Genomic DNA, 24,495 nt, shown 5'->3' on the forward strand with positions numbered 1-24,495 from the left:
GATGGACTCTTATTGCTCAGGGGCCATAAGCCAAAATAAACTCCTTCCATAAGTTGCTTTTTGTAATGGTGTGTTATCACAACAATACAACAGTCATCAATACAATGCTTTTTATAATCTTGTGAAGTATAAATACACAGCTCTAACAGGCATTCACAAGTGCTTAATTTATTTAATTAAATATCTGAACATTAACTATTTGTTGTTTCTTTCTATATGTTAGATGAATGTTCCCTTATTCAAAAAAAAGCATAAGTGCACATCAGGAAAAGTATTCCCAAAAGATCTTACGTGGGTCAGAAGACCAAAACTATGTAAAAGAATATGTATTGTACAAGTAACAAAACTTAGACTTGAAATTAAGGAAATAATCTCATTGAGTTTTGGGTGACTGTTCAGCTAGCAAACTGTCTCTGTCATCTTCTCATTTGGGAAGATGCTAACCTTCACAAATGGAAACTTAGATAATTAACTTTATTCCTTCTCAAGTCTCTAATAAGGTTGAAGACCAGATAGTTTAGTTTTACAATTAAGCTTAGTAGTTTAGGTGTTAAGATGTTTTTAGGTATAGATAGATGTTTCAATTTTATATTGATGAGATACAATAGATATTGGTTTACATTCAGAATTTTAAATGCAGCAAGATAGGAAAGATTTTTTTTCTTCAAGGCTGACAAACACAAATTGACAAAACACTAAGAATGTAAGTTATATAATTCCTGATTGTTTCATGGTTCTTCCTGCTGGTAATTTATTGTATATATGTGCAATAAAATAAATGTATATGTAAAAGATAAAAAATTAATAAAAAAGTAAAATTATGCTTATATAACTAGCAAGCCAAGATGAGAAGGCTGATGATGGTAAAAACTTTGTGAATGTGATAATAATGATGAAATATTTAGTCAGTGGAGATCATATCTCTCTAGTAGCTCCTTCTTTGCCTTAAGTTGGTGCCTTTTAAGTTATTTATAGTATTTTGGTTGTGTTTCAAAAATGCGGAAAAAGCCAGACTTGTGGAAATAAAGAAAAAGGAAAAAAACCCAATGTATTGTGATATGAAGATAATAAAGCATCCTTATAACTGTACAAATAGCGTATTCACCATTAAAATTTCAGAATTCTAAACTATTCCCAAATAATCCATTAATTCTTTAGCAGCAATTAAAAATTATTTATAATGTTGAAGCATCATCTTTGGCCTGCTAGCCAATATCTCTGACAGACATATTACAAGGCAGGAACTACTGAGGACTTGCTTACCCTGTCTTGGCAGAGTTTAGCCATTGGCGCTGCCTGCATTTTAGCTTGCCCATTTTTAGGCAGAATTTTGTCTGTGGCAGGAATGAGGACATTTTTGCCCAGTGGCTTGTTTGTAAACCTTGAAGCAAACTCCATAAGGAGATTCTTTGATGTTGATTGATAATTGACTTTCATTCAGGAATTTCGACCCAACAATATAGGAAAGATGCTTTCTTCAAGTTTGACAAATAAAAATAGCCAAATCACTATGAATACAACATTTATAACAATCCTTATTGTCTCATGGTTCTTTCTGCTGTATGTTGTTTATTTTATTCATGTTTAATAGTATAAATGGATATGTTAAAATTAATAAAAAAGAAATTATTTATAAGAAGAGATATCTGACTTCCTTTAACTAATGATGAAGATAGTACATAGAAACGTAGTCCTGGGACTAATAAAATTTGATCCTAGAGCATCATGGGAATAAAAGAAAAAGAAGTTGAAAGAGCTCAAGATGTAATGATTTCTGAACCACTCAATAGTCAAGGCAACATAAGGATGCTGTCTCAAGTCTAAATGTGACAATCCTATGGAACAGGTAAGGATTTACTCTGAAATTTCCCATGTTTAAGAGTCTGGATTCCTTACTTGGAGGAATTCTTTATAAGGCTTCTAAGTCTTCAAGAACACTATTCATGTAATTATGTATCTTTACATCAATGAAATATTGAAATAATTTTGCATTTCTAAGTAATTAGGAATGAGAATAATTCTTTTTTCAATATATTTTATTAATTTATTCATATTACATCTAAATTGTTATACCATTCCTTGTATCCTCCCATCCCTCCCTCCTTCCTATTTTCCCCTAATTCCCCTCCCCTTTGAATGTGATGGAGGGGGACCTCCTTCCCCTGTATATGCTCATAGGCTGTCAAGTCTCCTCTTGGTAGCCTGCTATCCTTCCTCTGAGTGCCACCAGGTCTCCCCATCCATGGGGCACAAGAGTACGTGTGAAAGTCAGACCCCACTCATCACTCAACTGTGGAGAATGTCTTGTCCATTGGCTAGATCTGGGTAGGGGTTCGAAGTTTACTGCACGTATTGTCCTTGGCTGGTGCCATAGTTTGAGCAAGACCCCGGGCCTAGATCTGCAACCCACGATGTTCTTTTGTAAGTTTCTAAGACACTCTGGATCCTTCTATATCCCTATTCTCCCATGATTCTCTCACCTACAGTTCCAATAGGATGTCCTCCCCTCTGTCCCAGTTTCCTGGTAAGTGAAGACTTTCATGGGACATGCCCCTTGGGCTAGTGTCTAGATATAAGTGAGTATATACCATTTGACTCTTTCTGCTTCTGGGTTAACTCACTCAGTATGATCATTTCTAGATCAATCCATTTGTCCACAAATTTCAGGAATTCCTTGTTTTTAATAGCTGAGTAGTATTCCATAGTGTAAATGTGCCACAGTTTCTTTATCCGTTCTTCTACTGAGGGACACTTAGGCTGTTTCCAGGTTCTGGCTATTATGAATAAGGCTGCTATGAACATAGTTGAGCAAATGTTCTTGTTGTATGTGGGAGAATCTTCTGGGTATATTCCAAGGAGTGGAATATCTGGGTCTTGAAGAAGCCTTATTCCCAGTTTTCTGAGATAATGCCAGGTAGATTTCCAAAGTGGCTGTACTAGTTTGCATTCCCCCAAGCAATGAAAGAGCGTTCCTCTTTCTCCACATCCTCGCCAGCATGTAGTGTCGCTTAATTTTTAATCTTAGCCATTCTGATGGGTGTAAGATGCAATCTCAGAGTTGTTTTGATTTGTATTATCCTGATGACTAAGGAGATTGAGCATTTCATTAATTGTTTCTCAGACATTCAGTATTCCTCTGTTGAGAAATCTCTATTTAGTTCTGAGTCCCATTTCTCAATTGGGACATTTGGTTTGGTGGTATTTAATTTCCAGAGTTCTTTATATATTTTGGATATAAGACCTTTGTCAGATGTAGGGTTGGTGAAGATCTTTTCCAGTCTGTAGGCTGTTGCTTTGTTCTGTTGGAAGTGTCTCCTGCCTTACAGAAGCTTCCCAGCCTCATATGGTCATTTGATTTTTGACAAAGAAGCCAAATCTATTCAGTGGGAAAAGGATAGCATCTTCAACAATTGGTTCTGGCCTCACTGGATGTCTACGTGTAAAAAAATGCAATTGGACGCATATTTGTCACCATGCACAAAACACAAGTCTCAGTGGATCAAAGATTTCAAAATAAAACTGGAGACCCTAAATCAGTTAGAAGAAAAAGTGGGGAAGAGCCTGGAACACATTGGCACAGGAGACAACTTCCTAAACAGTACATGAATAGCCCGGGCCTTAAGGTCAATAATTAATAAATGGGACCTCATGAGGCTGAGAATATATCTTTACTGCCAGGCAAAATAATGGATGAATTATCCACAAATTGGCTTCTCCTTTTCTTGATAAGATTTTACAAAAGCAAACAAAAAATAGTGTAGTAATCTATGAAATGCAGATAATATAATACATTTGTGGGAGAGCCAATGGGCAGTAGTAGTAAACAAGCACAAATTTCCATTTTTACTAATAAAAACATTTAAAAATTAAAATATATTAAACCTTTCCTTTCAGGTACTTCACCACAGTCTCCTCTTTACGTTTCTTCACTAGCTCACTCAATATAAGAAACTTGCCAGTGAATCTTTGAAATCACAAAACAATTTAAACGCCATATTCTGCATGTCTTTGAGGTTTTTGAAGACCTTATCTAACTATCCTACCTTATCTTTCTATAGAATCATATCTATCTGCCATACCTAAGATGTATACTCTTGTGATAAAAATAGACTAGTGATGCATATGACCATGATTTGGTCAGGTAACAATTAACAAGTATAACTTATTTATCCTAAACGGCCTGCAATAGCACTTTCAAAATATTGGAAGTAAACTTGTATTATAATTGAGTTATATGGGTATAATACGTATATATATGAGACAGGTTACCTCGTGACAACACGCAGCCTACCTCCAAGAAGATGATGAGGATCAAAGAACCTCCTAATGGAGATGGCTTCAAATTTGGCAAATGAGCCAGGGGGCAAAATGTCCTTGCTTCTACCACAGATAGAAATCTGCCTAAAAATGGGCAAGCTTGGATGCAGGCACAGTTGACATCCAAATTCTGCCTAGACAGGTAAGCAAGTCCTGCCTCACAAATATGTCTGTCAGATATATTGGACCAGAAGGCTGAAGAAGATGCAGCAACGTAATAGTGACTATTCAGGTATCAAACTGTCTCTGCCATCTTCTCATTTGGAAAGGTACTAACCTGCACTCCTGGCATACTCAAGTAATCAAGCTTATTCCTTCTCAAGTCTCCGATGGAGTTGAAGATCAGGTAGCTTAGTTTTACAATGAAGCTTAGCTGTTTAGGGGTTAAGATGGTTTTAGGTTTAAGTAGATGTTTTAAGATAATCACAAGATGTGGTAGAGATTGATTTATATTCAGAATTTTAAATACTACAAGATAATTAAGATATTTTCTTCAAGGCTGTCAAATACAAATAGGCAAAACATTAAGAGTGTAACTTTTATATAATTCCTGATTGTGTCATGGTTCTTTTTGCTATAGGTAGTTTATTGTATATATGTGGAAAAATATAAATATATATGCAAAAATAAATAAATAAATAGATAAAAGAAAGAAACAAAACTTGCCTATGCCCATTGTTTTATCTGAACTGTGTAGATACTTAGTTCTGGTCTCTTGACTTTATTTTAATCACATTGCATAAATATGTCTTCCTAGCTTGCTTAATAGTGTCCAGATCAATTCTGACATAATATAAGATAGCTTGGGACATTATGACACTCTTTGTGAAAAATTACCATAATTGTCGGAAAGGCAAATGTTATTTTTACCTACTAACCACCACTGTACCAGACACAGCATATCTTTATGATAGTATGGACATCTAACTGTGTCCTCAGATACTGAGGCTAGGAATGAAAACTCACAGAACAATAAGAAATAGTGACAGTATCTGTTCTATAGTAGTTCTTTAAGCACCCCAGAGACCATATCTTCCTCTTGGTTTTAGGAATAACATGATTACAGCAGGGGCTCATTTTGTAGCAAACTGTCCCCTTTACTATAAAGAAATAACTTAAAATTACTTTGTTTCTGGACTTTCCTACTAGTCATCATGATATATAGAGTTATCAAGAGGCATATTTGAATATATAAGTTCCAAAAATTACCTGCAATGCAAAATTAAAACTTTGGTTTAAACATCTTACCTGATAATATAGTTCATACTTATATGGTATAGTTAAAATAACATTAGTTTTGAGTATTGTAAATATTTTGCCTCCCACCTTTTTGATTTTCTGAAGAGAATAAGAATTTGTCTAACTGTTGAGCTGTTAAATTTACAAGAGTCATGATCATTCACTGTAGTAGTTAGCGTCAAGTCCATAATAAGCTCCTGTAACTTCTTCCTCCTCTTTACAAATCACATCCGTTTTCACTTTAAGTTTAAATATAGCTCAGTCAATCATAATTCGTGAGACTAATATAGTCTAGATACTCTTTATTTTCAGTAGCATAGCCATGAGAACCCAAATATGTCAGTCACATGCTTTCTGACACAGATGACATAAATACACAGTACGGGACATTTTTTAAAATTTTTTATTAATTTATTCTTGTTACAACTCAATGGTTATCCCATCCCTTGTATCCTCTCATTCCTCCCTCCCTCCCATTTTCTCCTTATTCCCATCCCCGATGACTGTTCCTGAGGGGGACCTCCTCCCCCTGTATATGTTCATAGGGTGTCAAGTCTCTTCTTGGTAACCTGCTGTCCTTCCTCTGAGTGCCACCAGGTCTCCCTCTCCAGGGGGCATGGTCAAATATGAGGCACCAGAGTTTGCCAATTGGTGCTAGGAAACTGGAAATATACAGGTTGAAAGGAAATATGGATCCCTCGCTCTCACTCTGCGCTGAGTCAATTCCAAGTGGATCAAAAGTCTAAATATTAGATCTGGAACTCTGAAACTTCTAGAATAAACTAATAGTATGCCCCTTGATTTAGCTCAGAAAATGGATTTAGAGGAGGACCTAGGTAACCCAGGAAAAAACCCTATCACAAATAAATAGGACACCCCAAACTAAATCTTGAATTTATGTCTCTTCATTATCTCTCTGCACAATAAGACAAATACATAGTTTTTAAAGATTATTTACTTCTCAAAGTAAGCCTGGTAATGGCTTTATAATGGTTTTCTGTAGTATTATAATAATCAGTTATAAATTGATAGAAACCTTAACAACTTAACGATATATTACAGACTTATCATGACCATATATGCTATCATTCCTATGCATTAGTCTTGCTGCAAGGACCAGTTAGTTTTAAAACACGTATAGGAGGAATAGAGCTACACCATGGTAGTTGAGCACATATGTAACACTTGTTCCTGATGTTAATTTTTATTTTTTGTATTAAGGTAAAAAGTACAAATCTGAATAAAAGTAGATACCTTAGGTGGATAGGCCTATATACCCTAGAACATGAAATTCATGTTTAATAGCTACTTCAAAATTAGAACTAAGCAAATTCTTCTCAAGGTAGGATCATTTGAACCACATAAATATGAGCAGAAATATTTTTGAGTTTTTAACCAACATAAAAATACTATATTAAAAATATTATTCAACCTTGCCTGCTATATTACAGAAATGTGATTTTCTTTGTACAAAAATCTATAAATAATCTTAACTGAGATTTCTGATCCTAACAATAGAGGCCACCTGTTCTGAGTGCATTGACATTCAGCAACTCTCAAAGTTTCATACTATACTACGAATTATCATATACCATTATAATCATCTGACTATACACACTGAAAGGAATTCAAAATTCAATAGTATGAAGAAAATGCGGGAAGAAAATCACATCTGCGTAGTGAGGGAATGAATTTCATTTCAGAGAAAAACATAAAAGAAAGCACTTTAACTATATAAAGCCTTCATTGCCAATTTCATCTACAAATCATACTTGAAAATCTTACATATGTTCTGCTATTATGTAGCACAATTCATTTAGATTTTATATTCATTACCCAGTTGGATTACTGTATCTTTTTGAATTTAGTGAAATACATAATTAAATGAAAATTATCATTTCTTTTTCTCTGATCATAAATTAGCAACTGTGGCAAATAGCTTATAAATAGATAAGTTGATAGACATAGACAGGAAGATAGTCCTATAGATCAGACATTTATATATGTACATATGTATATTTTTGTGTGTGTGTGTTTGTGTATCAAAGCCATTATTTTCTACTACATTTTAGTTGTGCTCCTATAGTAACATGAAATGTCATTAACTACTCTAAATATTTAGCATAATAATGAATACTTCCTACAATTAATAAAGCATTTCTGACTTATGAATAAAACTGAAAATCTTATAAGACACATTTTGTAAATATATTAATACAATATTAATGAGATTAATATTAGCTTTTCATTAATATCTCCTACCTGGGTATATTTATGTTTTTTCATTCTATAAAATATTTTAAAATACAGATCTGTGAGATTCTGATTAGACTCAATCAAATATTCTTCACTTTTATGATGTCATTAATTAGCCATGTAAAACATATAACAGCTTTATTTTCCACAACTAATTATTTCTCACATAATCTAAAATAAAATTGAAGTAGATTTTTAATATTTAAAATTGAAGAGCATAATGCATCTTATTATATTTGTTACAGTTTGTATGTTGTTTCTCGAGTTTTATATCTTGTATTACCTTAGGTAAAGGAATACATTTTCTTTGGTATAGTTGTTTTTTGTTTTTTGTTTTTGTTTTTTTTTTTTTTTTTGTACTTTAATTAGAACACAAATGTCTGTATCCCTCATCACTCTCCTTCTCCCAACCTTTTAGAGTGAACACCACCCCTTCCCCCAGTATTATGAAATGCATGGCCATTTTGAATTATTATTGTTATATATATACACATATAAATGTTCATAAACATAAATGCCACATATAAACTAAGAAGTTTATTTACTGTTGCTTGCACTTAATATTAGATTCCTAATTTTTATTTACTTATTTTTTTCAAAGCTCTACTAACAGGTCTAATCACCTAGAACAGGAAAAAGAAAATTGCTTAAGAATGTCTTGTTGGGGGATGGAGAGATTTTTAGCAGTTAAAAACACTGGTTGCTCTTTTCCAACTCCAGACTTGATTCCCAATAGCCACATGTTAGCTCAGAACCACAGTTAACTTGAAAACCATGGAACCTGCTCCTCCTTTCTGGACTGATAAGCACTAGACACATGCAAGTAATATACAATTATGCATAAATTATCTATACACACAAAATAAAAAGCATTAATTACTAAATATAGTTTTAGGAATGAAATATTTATCTAATCATTTGAAGAAAAATAAAGTACATAATGAAATACTTTGACATCACATATAAGCAAAATCTATAAAAGTAAGAACTAATATGAACACAATATATTTGCCTTTTTAAAGGTATATTGAATAAAAATTTAACTGCTTTTTCTTCAAATTACATTTTATACTTTTTTGATCATTTATTTTTTCATATTTAAATATGAGTATTTTTGTTGTTGTTCAAGTGAATATTTTAAAATTCTTAATTAAGATTTTATAAAAAATATACTATGGAACTTTTGTAATAATGATTGCTGTGGCATGTTCATTTTCTCTAAAGTGTACATATATCACTTGAAAACTTTGGTCCATAACTGATTTACTGTAAGTTTACAGCAAATAAAATAGCTTAACAGGATGTCTTTCACAAGCCATAATTTATTTGTGATGATAGTTCCTAAAAATCTCATGGGTATGAAAACTTCATAACACATATAACTATTAGGTAAACTGATATATACTCTTAAAACATCTACACATAGTAATTTCCCAGGCTCTTTGCCCTGGGAAATGAGTATAATGGAATAGCCCTTATGAAAGAACTGGTTTCAACCTTTCTCCTCTTCATGACATTCTAAAGCTGTCCTTTCATATACAACAGTAAAGATATTTGCTCTTATATAAAGGGGGAGGAAGTCTCCCTCAGGCACAGTCATAAGGGAGTGGAGTAAGGGGAAATGGGAGGGAGGGAAGAATGGGAGGATACAAGGGATGGGATAACCATTGAGATGTAACAAGAATAAATTAATAAAAATGTTAATCAATAAAAAACCACTCATTATCAGAATTAAGCATATGTATGATATAATTTATGTAGGGAATAAAGATTTAAGTGAATGAAAATGTTTTTCCATGAAATTAAATTCAAACCACTAAAATTAAGGGTAATAATAACAACAAATAATTTCATCAGTTACTACTTTGTCACTGAAACAAAACACTTGATAAAGACAATTAAAAGAAGAATTTTTTGTGTGGTTCATGGTTTTGGAGATATAAGCCCAAGATCATCTGGCTTTGGGTCTGTAGCAAAACAGACCAACTATGTTGGCAGAACTGTGATAAAGTGCAAGCTACCCACCTCACAGCTGTAGCAGCACATCTTGAAAAAGATAAGAACCAGTGACAACACAACATTGCTTTTTTTTGAGAGAAAAGTACAAAAGTTTATGCGTTACAAAAAGCTCAAAATAATGTGAACATTTACTTGTTTATAATATAAATATCTATGTAATTCTATTAAAATACTAACAGCTGCTTCATAAAGTGGTATATTTAGAATGAACAGTGACAAATCTGAGAGAAAAAAATAGCTCTAGGATAGAAAAGTGGATTCATGGTCCATAGAAGTAATCAAGACTAATCTTTAAGGTCTAGAATCTTCAACATTCAGGAAAAAAAAATAAGCAAGCAAGCAAGCAAACAACAAAACAGTATCAGCTCACTATAACATATGACTCCATTATGGATTGTGGAGGTAACTGAAAGAAATAATAAGATTCCCAGTGTTTCATTTCATTTACAAATATATTCAAGCCAAAATGAATGGGTAACTTTACGATTTTAAAAATGAACATAATTTTTATTTTTATGGGAATCTTTCTGATTCTTTGTGATTTTAAAATTTAGATTGTGATTTTTTTTTATGATTTTAATTATGAAAGTTCTATCATCTGACTCTGATCTATCTCATTTTTCTCTCTATCTATCATATCTATTCCTCATCAATCTATCTGTCATCTGTCTATCTTCTACCTATCTATAATGTATCTATATACCAGTCTATCATTTATCTGTCTTTATTAGCATTTCAAACTGGGGCAGCCACCATGGAAATTCGAGTGGAGAATTCTTAAGCATGTAAAAGTAGATCTACTGTATGAACCAGATATACCACTACTTGACGTCTGTACAAGAGACTCAACATCCTACTCCACTGAAATTTGCTTCAGCAGTAATCATTGCCATTCTATTACTAATATATTGGAAATAGGTACAATGTAAATGAAAGTCAATTAATATATGGATAATAAATATGTGGTGCGTATATACAGTGAACTTTATTTAGTGAAAAAATAAAATCACAATATTTTCAGGTAAATAGATGGAAACAGAAATGTTATGCTGAGCAATGCTACACAGATCCAGAAAGACAAACATCTTATGTTCTGTCTTATTAGTGGTCCAAACTCTTAATGTTTAGATGTAAGTTTTTTATCGTGAATAACTACTTAAACAGAGTAAAAAGGGACTTATTTGGAGGTTGGGACAGAGAAAGATCTTTAGACAGGCCAATAGATTGTGGAACAAGGACCACTGTCTAATCTTCCAAAGGTCTGATAAACACTGGGCACAAAGTTGTCCTTACTACAGTTCTTTAATCACTGAAGAACGGATGCTAATGAGATTCACCAGGAAAAAGCTAGTGATAATATTATTCCCAGGTATGTTTGTTGCTGACACCGTGTCTGTAAGTGAAATGTTCCTGTGACCTTAATTGATGCAATTAGAAAAGTGCGAAGTAAACCTCATCTAATCAGAGCATGTAAACTTTTTAGGGACACCGTTTCGTACAGATGTTATGGTGGTTTGTTACAGATGAGTAGGAAAAATGACAAGTGAAAGTAAACTTCAGTCTGTAGACTATTAGCCCCACTTCCCAGTCCAGTAGGGCTAAACTGTGAACAATTTCCACAATCCCCATTTCTGTATATTCCAGAGTGCTCAGAGCAGCTTGTGGGCTAGAAATGGAGTTCCTTTCATTTCATGTGTGGGAAATGGCCCCATACATGAGCCCAGAAAACACGGATAGAAAAAGAGTGAATGGAAGAAACTAATGAAAGACGTGTGTGTGTGTGTGTGTGTGTGTGTGTGTGTGTGTGTGTGTGTGTGTACCAATAGGAAAAGAGCAAGGAGAACAAAAAACCAGCTTCCAGTTTACAAAGAGAAGTAGAGAGTTGTTTTTTGTTGGTTTTCAGTAGACAAAGGAGCAGGAGCAGAGCCTAAAGGGGTCTCTGTAGACTGACAGTAGTTCGGGGAGATGGAAAATGGAAGAGTTCTCTAGGTAGATACAAAACCTCTAGGTAGATTGAGGACAAGTTACATACCCAGCTACCAAGTTGCATGAACCTAGACCCCATGTTCAGATATGGCTAAAGGAATACAGCTCATTCTCCATGATTGAGGGGAGAGCATTCTCCATGATTGTGGGGAGAGACGGGCACTACCTCTGACATCAACTCTGGTGCCCCGGACGTGATCACTTCCTCTTGGTAGGAGGCTGGATGGCACACAGAGTAAGGGGAACCAGGCTATCTGGATGAGACCTGATATGCTGTGGCTATATGGTGGGGGAGGGGAATAGGGCAAAAGACAGAGGGAGAGAACAGGAAGATACAAGGGACGGATAATAATTGGGATGTAATCTGAATAAATTATAACAAAATAAAAAAAAAAAAAGAAATTACAGAAGAGACTATTTTCTACCTCAGATTTAAGGGTCAACATGGCAGGTATTCTATGGGCTCTTTTTTGTTTGTTTTTTATCTGAGTTAGTGAAAAGCGCAGGATCCGCATGGCCTGGAAATGTCTCCAACGTTCAACACACACTAGACAAATTTAATTATTCATAACATTCTTAATCTGAACACCTGTCACTTATGTGATAAATGAAGCTGTTTTTCAAAACAATGCTTTTTAAATATATTTTATTAATTTATTCATATTACATCTCAATTGTTTTAGGAGGGTAAGAATTTTGTGTTTTGGAATTTGTTTTATGCTTTCGAGTAAGCTGTTAAATGTGGAATTCAAACATTAGTGTGGGTAGGTCTGTGGAGAGTTACCCCATAGGTTTTCATGGCACTGAGACCGCTTTCCCAGGAAATTGCTGCTGAAATTGGGTGGGGAGGCCAAGGCTTTGAAACACGGATTTTTTTTTTTTTTTTTTTTTTTTTTTTTGAACTTCAAAGCTTTATTGTTCACGACAGAGGTCCACACTTTTGCCTGCCACCCAAAACTTTTAAACTGTTATTGCTTTGAGATCCTTGGCGATTCCCTTCATGATCTCAATTGCAGTCTGAAGAAAGTTTAACCAGAAAAGCCTGAAGCGTCCTTCCTTAAAGAAGAGTAGGCTGGAGGTGAGAAACACACCAGAATTTTAGAGCACACACATTCACTGAACTCTGATACTGAATGAAATGCCATGTTGACTTCTGAAATCTTGTAGGAATTTAAATTTTGTGATGTATAGTTATTTATGAATTACTGTCATATGCTGACTAAAAAATTTACTAAAATAGAGAGAGGTCTGCCAAAGAAAGATCTTGACTTAGATTTTAAAGTATTCTATTAGAAGTGGATCGCTGTGAGTTCGAGGCCAAATCTAGGACAGCCAAGGCTACACAGAGAAACCGAGTCTCTAAAAAACATATATAAACAGAGGCCCCTGCCTCTGCCTCCTGAGTGCTGGGATTAAAGGCGTGTGCCACCACGCCCGGCTTAAAATAAAATACTTTAAAGCTAAGTCAAGATCTCTCTTTGGCATAACACTCTCTTAGTAAATTTTTTAGTCAGCATATGACAGTAATTCAGAAACATACATAAAATAGAATAATATATGTAGGTATACATATATATTATTCTATTTTAATTGGCAAAGGGTAATTTTGCATATTCTGCAAGTAGATTATGATATTCAAATCCATAGGTAAAAGTATAAAGATTGAGGTCATTAGTATATCTACCACGGATATTATTTGCAAGGTCATTGTCTTGATGGGATGAAGTTTCTCAATGTGTGTAGGAGTATCTTTTTGAGAAATTTTCATTATTTTTATTTGCTATAAAATGTTTTCTTATTCTAACTAATATTTCTATAAAATTTCAAAGGTGATGTTTCATATTTCATCTAAAATTATTTTGAAAATGGCAATAAAATCGCTATTATCCTATAAAAATTAAATATTTTTCTAGTAATGACAAAATCACATATTTCATTGGTTAGTTTACCCAAAGAATGTTTTGCCCACTGTTAATTATGACTTGAGAAATTCTACACCAAAGTTTACCAGGTTCCTCTTATTTGAAGATCAAAAACGCATGCTGTAAATCCGGCTCCCTAAAGACAAGATTTAGAGGTGTTTATGTCAGCATGCAGCATGGAGAAAGGTGACTGAAAGTGAGAAAGTAGAAGAAAAATTGACTTCTACAGCAATCAGTCTGCCAAGAACGAAATTCGTCCTTCCAGTCACAGGAAATTATGATTTTTTTCTTTCTATAATAGTACATATTCTCTGGTGTTGCTGATATTTACTGAGTTTTATGCTGTATCATTTCCCACCTATCTCATCATCCAAGGTGTTCTCCATTGTCCTCCCAAATCAGTAACACAGAATCAGCTCCTTCAAGCAACCTTTATACTTTTTAAAATTTATTATCATTTCTTCCAATTATATCCTGAATACTATTTCCTCCGTTGTATCTTCCCCAGAGTTCACATAAGCGGCATTCAAAATTTTAGACTCACCAAGATAGGATAAGATGTTTCTGTCAAGATTGCCAAATACAATTAGCCAAAACACTATGAACGTAACATTTTTATAATCCCTGATTGTTTTGTGGTTCTCCTTGATGTATGTAGTTTACTTATTTATGTGTAATAACATAAATGTATATGTAAAAAAGAAATATAATTTTAAAAAAGGAGGGAAAAAGAAATGACTTATCTCACCATATGATTGTTTAGAGGTGCGCAGAAGCAGCTGTGATAAAAAAAAAATATAGCTTCAAAGCTAGTATTAGAGACACACATATTCCATTTTGAAGACTGTAAGTTTTTGGTCTTCTCTGGCTTTCATTCTTTTGGCCTCACCCAAATAGATTCACTTAAATCTGTGTATCATGCCAGACATAATTAGGAGCTCCTGTGTTCTTAAATGCTGACTAATGTACTTAATGACACTGAATGTCACTGGAAAGTAACATGATATATGACATAGATTGTGGTCTCTGGTTGAAAAAGTGCAATTTAAATATTTACATAAACATCAAAAAATGTTAATTATAATGATTATTAAAAGGCAAACATGGTTTTCATTCACATTGTTTATAAATGATAACCTTTTGGTTATCAAAAGCATTGTGTTATCATAAAAAAAATGTGATGTGAAGAAATTGTTTTCAGCATATCATTGAATATCTCAGTAAAATTCAGAAGCTATAGAAAAGAGCAGAGTTCTACAAATTGTAATTCTCATTATAATTCATTAAAAATATAGGCAGATATAACATATGCTTTGAATATAACTATTTGGGCTATAATATTGTGGGTTTCAAACCAAAGTAAATAAAAATGTACAAGGAGAAAAAAATTAAATTAGTATAATTTATTCAGATTATTTCCCAAATATTATTCCATCCCTTGTATCTTCCTGAGAGTTCTTGTCGGAGGCAGTCCCTCTCTCTCCCCACAGCTGTGGAGAATGAGCTGTCCATTGGCTAGTTCTGAATAGGGTTTCTATGTTTACTTCATGCATTGTCCTTGGTTGGTACCACAGTTTCTGCAGGCCCCCTGGGTCCTGATCTGCAGGCTTTGATGGTCTTCTTGTGGGGCTCCTGAACCTCTGGCTACTTCCACCTCCCCATTCTTCTATGCCACTGTCAGCACTCCACCAGGAGTCTGGCAGCTAGTTCTAGTGTCTGTCCCAATCCCCTGCTTGGTGAAGTTCCAGCAAACTTTGAATGAACCCAAATGACAGATGTGAATTGTTTCTTTTTCACTAAATTTCCCCCAAGAAGGATAGTAAACATTCAAATTTCATATCCAGTTCGAAATGTATCAATATAAACAATGGATTAGTGTGTGATATGAAGTCATTTTTAAAATTTATTGCAAATATTCTTGGACTTTAGCTTACCAAGCCCTGATTCTGGAATGTAATTAAGACTTCATGAACCATATATTTTTTTTAATTTTTTTTATTAATTTATTCTTGTTACATCTCAATGGTTATCCCATCCCTTGTATCCTCCCATTCTTCCCTCCCTCCCATTTTCCCTTTATTCCCCTCCCCTATGACTGTTCCTGAGGGGGATTACCTCCCCCTGTATATGCTCATAGGGTATCAAGTCTCTTCTTGGCAACCTGCTGTCCTTCCTCTGAGTGCCACCAGGTCTCCCCCTCCAGGGGACATGGTCAAATGTGAGGCCCCAGAGTACGTGAGAAAGTCATATCCCACTCTTCACTCAACTGTGGAGAATGTTCTGACCATTGGCTAGATCTGGATATTCTTATTAACACAATATTTTGAAGGGAAGCAACCGATATGGATTTTTAGTCTTAAGGATCTCTTAAGAATATTTTGTATTGGAAGGTTCCCATGAACATCCTAATATATTTATCAAAGGCAAAATATAAATACTAAACTTCATTAGTTTTAAGTTGTTTGGTCACATTTACTGAAATAGATCAGTGCAAATATAGGTGTTTAAAAACTATTTTTGACTATTTTTTGTTTTCCAGAACGTAAAACAGACACATACAAATCAATGATGTTTTTATTTTACATAGATTATGCTTTTACATGGATTTGATTGTTGCCTGTGGTGACTTTGGAGTCATTAGAAGATGTGATCTAGGAGAAGAAAGCTAACTCTTTGGGGGATATGTCTTTCAAAGGGGTCCTAAATTAAATTAAACATCAAAAAGTTTGTTTCTGATTAAAATTATTTTTATGAAATACCAAAAAGTCACACAAAGGCATAGAAAAATCTACACATTATAATATAAACTATATAATCTATGTAAGTCATAACTTCAGTGCTGGTGAATTATTTCCAAATATATTATGTTTTTATTATGTAGCTTTGGTTTTTTAGGGATATTTCTTTTCTGACAAAATTGTAAATATTACACTTTAAATTTCATCATATCAAATATCTACTTTTTTTTAAAAAAACTGACTTACATTGACACTATTTTATTTTCCTGTATCCCTTTTACTTAGCATTGTGTATTTTTCTGTTGTTTGCTGTTGTTGTTGTTGATTTGATCTTTTAATATTCCTGATAAACTCTCCATTACTCATTTCTAACAACACAGAGAAGGGACTGTGTGGTGTTTCTTTTCTCCTAATAGAATGCCATTATACCCCAAGAGACTAGTAGCTCTTTGAAAAATAATATTATGAGATAACTTTAAAGCAATAGTGACCTAAGTTGAGTCAAGACATCATCCTTCCCTCATAAAATTGGATAATTTTAAGTTCATATTAGATCTTCTTTCTGGCTGTAGTTTTACAGTAGGCAGGTGGCAAAGGTCTCTTACACATCTGGATAACCCTGTTTGGTTTTTTGTTTGATTTTCAAATGCTGGGAAATTCCTTTTTATATTCTAGCTTCTAAAACAAGGTCTCATATGCATTAATAAGCTGCCCATCTTTTATACTTTCCATGGGCATGTGGGCCTAAAACAATGGCCTGTCATGGTGGACGGGTTTGGGCTGTGATCTCTTCATATGAACTTGTTGGAGAGGTCAGACAGTTTTTTTCAATTTATCACAAGTAAAAAAAAAAATACCTAAAATAGTGTTTATCCTCCTGATATTTAGAGCAAGTTAATCAGGTACAGCCTGGTCACAAATAAGGTGGGTTGTTTTCTATTATTCTTCAGAACTTAATAAAATGCATATGTACTTAATTATGTCTAATTGTTTCATTAATATGGGTTTCCTATATAGAATTAATCCATATATATGCATATAACACATGTTAGTAGAGGTTTCACATGAGATGGAAATGTGAAATAATTATCACTTTCCTTAGTGTTTACAATATTTGAAAAATATTCACTTTTAAAGAAATAGTTGCTCATTCATAGAGAGCGACTATATTACAAGTAAATTGTATATTAATTTCAAGATGATATGTCTTCAGGATTTATAATGGGAAGAGAACACATTTATTAGCTTCTTTTATAAAACAAACTATATAGCTTGATAACTAAATTTAAATTATTATGACAAAGGTTAGTGAAGGTGACAAAAGTATGTTTAAATATTATGCCATTTAGATGTGAAAGAGGAATACAGATTCTACATATATTGAGGTTCACTTGAAACATCTTTCAATATAACATCATTTCTTTGGCACATGACAGAAAAAAAAAAAACAATAAAAAGCTGACCCAAAGTAAGGTATTATTTTGCATTTTCTAGAATCTTAAACAAATCAAAACAATGAACTTGATTGAAGACTAAAGTTTGAATACACAAACCGATGAATTTGCAATCACAAAATAGACCACAGTTTTTTTTTTTTATGATTTCCAGCTGTGTTTAAATAAATCTATCTAATTACACTGCAGCCTGCCATATAATTACAGGCTAATCCCATTCGAATGCTTAGAAAGTGAAAACAATGAATTCCACTGGGCTCTGAAGACATAGATAAGCAAATTGCGAAGTTTCTAGAGTAATTCTAGGTTTTTCTTTTTCTGATTTGTATTTGGCTTCCTGCTTCTAACAGATCATGTTTTTGACCTTAAACCAAAAGTAAGAAAGACAGATAAGTCAGTGCTTGACACTTTCCCACAAAGACTAGACCATCTGGACACTTTATATTTGTAACAGGTGCTTCTGGGATTTAGAGCCTAATTCTGGCCCGAATTCTGTTCTGTATGGGTGACTCTGTTGCTATGTGCAGTTGTGCATTGCATTAATTGGAGAGAATAGAAAAGGCCAAGTACTGCAATTAGTCAGTTGGTCATGCAGAAAAGAGCCTAGTGGCTTCGAGCCATGAAGTGCTGGGCACACAGATGCACAGCGCCATCAGTTTTGGTCTATGGTGTGCTCCTAGCCTGTGACAGGTAAAATGCCACTGTGTCTTGATGCAAGCTTCTTGTCCTCCCTGAAAAAAAAAAACTTACATTCTCTTGCCACTGAGAGAAAGTGCTTGTGTTGAAGAGGCTGAAAACCCTCTATCTTGGAATAATATTGTTTGAATACTTAAGAATGATATAAAATGAATATAGTTAATAGAAACTATATATGAGTGTATAAAATGCTTTAATGTGTTCTGCAATTATGTCAGTTTCAGTGTGATATCTATTAGTTAAAATTACTAATGACATCTCCTTTTGTAATTAAGAAATTAGGAGAATTGTCAAATATCAAATAATAAAATGAATAACAAGACTGAAGTAAAGTTAAACAGTCTACATGATAGTAACTACATAAAGGAGCAACCAACAGTATATTCTCAAGTGAGCATTCCTTTTAAACTCTATGCTACGAAACTAATATTTATAAATGTATATGTGGTACTTGTCATATCTTTAATGATGTCATAGTATTTTAGTGTTTTCAATGTTCAATGTTGTGCCATATACAAAAGTGTCTAGTAAATTCAACAAATAGAGATAGTCTGGGCTGTGTACAAGGAATTGAATAGGAAAATCCTTGTCTGGGTGGAATTTGGATGTACGAGTAACACATGATGTAGATTTAATGCTTTGCTTTGTATGCCTTATTTACATATACACATATATATTCATATTAGATCTCAATTGTTATCCCATCCCTTGTATCTTCCCATTCCTCCCTCCCTCCTGCTTTCCCCTTACTCCCCTCCCCTATGACTGTGACTGAGGGGGACCTCCTCCCCCTGTATATGCTCATAGGGCATCAAGTCTTTTCTTGGTAGGCTGCTATCTTTCCTCTGAGTGCCACCAAGCCTCCCCATTAAGGGGACAGGGTCAAAAATGGGGCACCAGAGTTTGTGTGCAAGTCAGTCTCCACTCTCAAATGAACAGTGGAGAATGTCCTGTCCATTGGCTAGATCTGGGTAAGGGTTCAAAGTTTACTTCCCATATTGCCCTTGGTTGGTGCCATAGTTCATGCAGGACCCCTGGGCCCAGATTTGCCCGACATAATGTTCTTCTTGTAGGTTTCTAGGACCCTCTGGATCCTTCTATTTCCCCATTCTCTCATGCTTCTCTCACCTAGAGTCCCAATATGTATGCTTTCAAATAATAGAAACAAAATTGTATCACAGATGAAATAGTGAGAGCATCACAGGTGTGAAATGGACAGATACTACTTGACCTGTGAGCATGAGGGAGAACTCAGACTGCAGGAGACATGTGTATAGAAACAGTAAAATGAAACATACAGCATCATTTTGCACAAACTATCACCTACAAGCTTATTGATTTATAAACTTTGGTCTTCAGCTAGTGCCTTTTGCGGGGCAAATGGGGAAACTTGGTGAGGTGTGCTGAACTACTTGGGGAGGTCTCTGGTAGATGGGTCTTGAGGTACAAAATCAGTCTAGGCTTCACTTGCTAGTCTTTCAGATTTCTGTCTTTTAAGATACAGAGAGTTCAGGTTATAGTATCTGCTGCCACAGTGGCATTTTGCATGCACATCCCTTCTGTCATGATGAAACGTTCCCTCAAACCCTCATCTCAAATATCTCCTCTCTGAAGACACTTCTTGTCAGAAGTTTTATTCCAGCCACACGAAAAGCAATAATTGCATCACTTAAAAACTGGTACTTGACAGGACACTCAGGCCAAGGAATAAGCAGAGGGGACAGTAGTGTATCCTTCCTGAGAGGTGTGTGTATGTGTGTGTGTGTGTGTGTGTGTGTGTGTGTGTGTGTGAAAACACAACATTTTGTATATAAATCATACCTCAAAATATTTCTTTCTTTAGATTTTATGTAGTTTATTGCTCTGAGATTATGTTATCTAGTTTTTGGTGTATTAAGAGCTTAGTGTTTAAAGTTAAATAGGACTGAGGTGCATATAAAATACTCCTTGCCTTGGTCCATCAGGAACTGCTTCACTCACTTTATCTTCATTTGATAGTATACTGCATAACTGACTTATTAGTCATCAACATTTTGGAGCTAGAGGAAAAGATATGCAATTACAGACTAAACAGCCTGATAGACTGTAAATGGCAGGGTATAATAAAAGGAAAGATTTGTTACACAGATCAAGTGGTATAGCTTCAACAAAGTGTTTCTCAAAATACCAGATTTATACAGTATGCACTTTACAAATATCAACAGCCATCGCCATCAGTATTAACTTCTGTGAATCACTGATCTCATGATTTTGAGCAAATTGCAAGTCAGGTTTGATTAATTGTGGCTGATTTTGCTGACTCCAAAACACCTTGAAATAGCTTTTTGCACATGTAGTTTATACTAATTCCATAATTTTCATTGAGGCAACTATCCTGGTATCATTTATTACTCCATTTGTAATGAAGTAGTCTTCCCCAGAAAAAAAATATTAGTACTTAAAACTTGTATTTTTATATACACTTTAAGGTATTTCTATCTTATTTTTAAATTATATTCCTTTCAAGTGTGTAAACATGAAATAGCATCTATCCTTCAACATATAACAGCTGAGAAAAATATATTTTCTTGGATTGTATAGATAACAACAAACTCAAACATCAAGGTCTTAGATTCATTCATCTTAACTTCCATGTTTAAGGAAATGAAACATTGAGTTTCTTTAGTAGATTTTTTTTTCCTTCTGTATTATTTGGAAAAATGCCTCAGTAATAATGAAGACAATAAGAATGACTTTATGTAGCACAGGAGATGGCAGGAAATGTGTGCTCCTTTCAGGAGTTATTTACGACTTATTTGCAGAGTTGTAGAGATATATGTACAATAGCATCTCCTCATTTGAAAAAAAAAAATCCCGAACTGAGGAATAAACCTTATGTAACTCTCCAAATTGTTGTTCGTAGTTACAATTAATGTTGCTTCATGAAGTCAGTTTCTGAGCTCTCACTTTCACTGTAGCAGCAGCTGCGGCACCCCTTAGACTGCCATTCCTATTAGCCATCAGATGCTCTTGAGAGAAGTATCGAAACTGCTATGATTTGTTGCATTCGCGCCAAAACTAATAGGTGGTGCTGACTTTTAGGCTTTTTTCTAGGCTGCTATGGTAAAACAAACAAACAAACAAAAAGAAACAACAACAAAAAACACCATAATAAAAGTCCTGTAGGAATCTGCTGGAATGAAAGATTATTGTTTCACATTCTGAAAAATCTCATTATGGTAGACATCCAAAAAAAGTATAAGAAAGGGATACTTGAAGCCATATATAAAGTAGGACCGTTTATTCTCATCATTTTTTCCTTACTTTTGCTTTTTGTTTATTACATTTCAGGCAACCTGTAAACTCACACTCTTTTAATTACATTTTTAAAAAATTTTTTTATTAATTTATTCTTGTTACATCTCAATGTTTATCCCATCCCTTGTATCCTCCCATTCTTCCCTCCCCCCCCCCCATTTTCTCATTATTCCCCTCCCCTATGACTGTTCCTGAGGGGGATTACCTCCTCCTGTAATGGCAAAGTAGAAGGATCCAGAGGGTCCTAGAAACCTACAAATAGAATATTATGATAGGCAGATTTGGGCCCAAGGGTCCTGCTCAAACTAAGGCACTAGCCAAGGACAATACAGGCAGTAAACTTTAAGCCCCTACCCAGATCTAGCCAACGGTCAGAACATTCTCCACAGTTGAGTGGATAGTGTGATATGACTTTCTCATGTACTCTGGTGCCTCACATTTGACCATGTCCCCTGGAGGGGGAGACCTGGTGGCACTCAGAGGAAGGACAGCAGGTTGCCAAGAAAAGACTTGATATCGTCATTTTTTTTTTTGTTGTTTTTTTTTTTTTTTTAGTCTGAATGTTGCAAATTTGCCAAGTTGTCTCCTTATTGGATGAACTCAGGAATGGAATACTTTTCTACATTCTACTAGCACTACGGGCAGCTTAGGGAATTCAACATTCAGAAAATGACCACTCCTCTCAAAAACCTTCAAGATAGATATTAAAGACACACTTAGTAGCACAGATATTTACTGCATGTTTCAAAATGGACAGAAAGGGGAAAGGGAGGGAGGGAGGGAGAGAGAGAGAGAGAAAGAGAGAGAGAGAGAGAGAGAAAGAGAGAGAGAGAGAGAGAGAGAGAGAGAGAGAGAGGGTATTTCATTCATACATCTGCTCAAGAATTTTTATGTGTGTATTAAATTTCCTAACATTAATACCAAATATTTACCAACAGTTTTTTATTGTTAAAATCTTCAAAATATTTCAGTATGCTCTTTCTTCAAACTCCTTAAAATTTCATTCATTTTAATCTGCATTTTATACTGTTTTCATTTTAATTCATAGAAATAGTACCAAAACCCAAAATTTCCTCAATTACTAACCTGGCATTTTATTGCTCATAATCTGTCTCATGAACCTCTTTTCTGTGTCTGCAGTTTTTCTCTCTGATCCTACTGTACAAATTCACTTTACTGTGCCAATCTTTATATGAACACCAAGTTATTTTCATAGTTAGAATTGTAGCCAGCCCCACTCTTCTCTGACCTGCTTGTTTAGTTTATCATTATGCTATTTAAAATGTTTACATCTTTGTGTATAGAGTTTTATTCAGACTTGATGTTGGGAAGCCAACTGGCTATAAAAAGTATTGTTTCTAGATGAGCACATTAACACTAATAGAGCTGATGTTGTTGTGTTTAAATCTACTATGAAGACTTTGTAATAGATCTCTGATCACAATCCCTGTGTCTAATTAACCTCCACTGTATCTGCTAGTCAGTACTATCCATGATTACAAAGTTTCCCTTCAATTTATTTTCTAAAGTATCCACAGAAAACAGGAATATGGAGAACTATCAAAAATAACACAGATGTAGCAGGTGGGCAGGTCAGGATTCATGTTGGGCCTCTGGTAAGGGGAGCCAGGGCTTTCTCTGACATGGACTTTCCTGCCTACTTTTTGATCACTCTGCCTGGATGGGCTGCCTCATCAGGCCACAAGGGAAGAGGACATGCTCAGTCCTAATGTGACTTGATGAGCTGGGGTGGCGGTGAGGGGCTTCCCTTTTCTGAAGAATAGAGAATGGAGCAGGGATGAGGTAAGAGGGAGGGTGAGAGCAGAAGGAAATGAGGGAGGGGCCTAAGATTGTGATGTAAAGTGAATAAATAAATGAATTTTAAAAATTCTAATTCTTCCTAAATTATCAAGGTTAGTTTTCTTTTATTCAATGTAAAAAATGAGACAATCAAAAGCAGATGGACAAATGCATCAGCGTGGCACAATGTTGTGTATTTTCTTTCGTTGTTTTTCCCTACTGCTTTGCCAGCTCACTGTGATTTAACGATGTTTATTATAAAGGTTTACTCATGGTAACCTTCACACAGATGTATATAAATCATAACATTTCATAGAAACTATGAGTTGACACATACACTGAATCCTAGACAAGGAGACTAGTAATTAAAAGATTTTAAACATAATTGATGTTTAAACACAGTACAATGTAGATAGGGGAAATTCCACAAAGGCTCCATTTTAAATAAAGTGCTACAAGCAATCAATGGCTGATGTCTTTTGCAGGTGATCAACCCATACACTTCTGAGGGCAACACTAAATTGACTCAGTAGAGACAGAAAAGGAGAGGGAGAGACAGAGACCCTGAGACAGAGTAACAAGAGACAGAGAGAGAGAGAGAGAAAGAGAGAGACAGAGAGAGAGAGAGAAACAATGGGAAATCAGTCAGGATTTTGGGAGCAAGTAAACACTACTATAAGTTAAAGATATCTCATGTATTCCCATATATTTTAGAATATCACTATTAATTTGAATGCATGCATAGGGGTACATATTAAATATACAATAAGG

This window comes from Acomys russatus, chromosome 18, assembly GCF_903995435.1.
Source record: "Acomys russatus chromosome 18, mAcoRus1.1, whole genome shotgun sequence".
Lineage (NCBI taxonomy): Eukaryota > Metazoa > Chordata > Mammalia > Rodentia > Muridae > Acomys > Acomys russatus.